General features: G+C 47.7%; 1 pseudogene; it reads left to right on the top strand.

Annotated features, from left to right (window-relative positions):
* The first annotated feature begins 346 nt into the window (after positions 1 to 346).
* LOC137353335 (U3 small nucleolar RNA-associated protein NOL7 pseudogene) lies at positions 347 to 966 on the top strand (annotated as a pseudogene).
* The last annotated feature ends 360 nt before the right edge of the window (positions 967 to 1326 follow it).

Genomic DNA, 1326 nt, shown 5'->3' with positions numbered 1-1326 from the left:
ATTATTTACCAGCTGTGTGGACAATGATCATACTGCAGAGAGTAAGATAGATTGCAAAGCCAGAGTTAAACAAAGGGAGGTGGGTTTGCTCCCTTTGGGAAACCGGTGAAATATTTCAAGCAAAGGAAGCGAATGTGACAAGTGAGGAAGACTTGACGGCCAGAACTCGCTCCCTACGTCCCTATTGGTGTTGAGGTGCAAAACTTGAAAAGTGCTTTTTCGAAGGCATCAGATTGTGAACGGTGTTTGAAAGGAAGAGAAGCCAAGCATTTCCTTCCTTTGTTTGCAATGTCTACGTCTAGGGATTTCTTTCCGGAAAACGCCTCGCGGCCTGAAGGAGAATGGCATGGAAGTTGGTTCTGTGAAGAGTCAAGAGAGCCGGGAAATGTTGGCCGAGATCAGCCCAGAGGAAGAGGACGAAGCGCCGGAGGAGGTGACTTTCAGCAGCGCCCGGGAGGAAGCTGAAAAGAGCATGAAAGCGCCGCTGGAGAGCGTGAGGAGAGACAAAGCTTTGCTGAAGGAGAAAAGAAGAAGAAAGGAGCAATTATTCAAAGAGCAAAAGAAGTGCAATTCGCTTCCAGATGGCATTCTTTAAGAGATTACTTCAGTCCGAGAAAAGAATGACCAGGCACCTGACTCAAGTAAAGAAGGTGATGATTGTAATTCTGTGCAGCAACCTGAGGAAGATAGTGGATTGAAGGAAGATGTTGAAGAATGTGTGGATACCAGATGGAAGGAGAGCTCCATGGCCATTCCATTAAAGGATCAAGGCCAAACAAAGCAGCAGGTTGAAAATGCCAGATTAATGATCGACTGTATGGCCCAGGCAGCAGGAGAGGCAGTGTCAATGAATACTTCTCACTTGCAAACAAGAAAGCTCAACAGAAAAAACCAGCAATGCAGTTTGTCAACAAATCCTGGGGAGCAGAACTTCAACAAAAATCTGGAAAGTTTCGAAAGTTGTAGATTCAGCATCTGGCTCTTTAAATCAGTTCATTTTAGCCCTATCTAAAAGTTAACAGTTAGTTTAGTGTATGTTACCTGGGCCCACTGCCCTCCCCCAGCCACACCTGCTCTTTGTTTTCTCAATGAAATTGATCCGGATGAAACTGACGAGAACAGCTGCCGATACTTCAATCTCCGATCCTGCTGTCTTCACAGTCCAGAGTGTCTGCAGCCACGGCATGCGGTAAGTCCATTGAGGTGAAGAAGGAGCTGCGGGACCCGAGAGAAGTCCTGTGAAAAGGTGCCCCGAACACCCAAAACATCCACGAACGGCCCCCCCGGCCGCAACTTCAAAGCGCCCGCGGGAGATGGCTCGGAGAG

This window comes from Heterodontus francisci, chromosome 41 (assembly GCF_036365525.1).
Source record: "Heterodontus francisci isolate sHetFra1 chromosome 41, sHetFra1.hap1, whole genome shotgun sequence".
NCBI classification, from domain to species: Eukaryota; Metazoa; Chordata; class Chondrichthyes; order Heterodontiformes; family Heterodontidae; genus Heterodontus; species Heterodontus francisci.
Note: the sequence above shows the minus strand (reverse complement) of the source record. Positions and strands in the feature narration are given on the sequence as shown.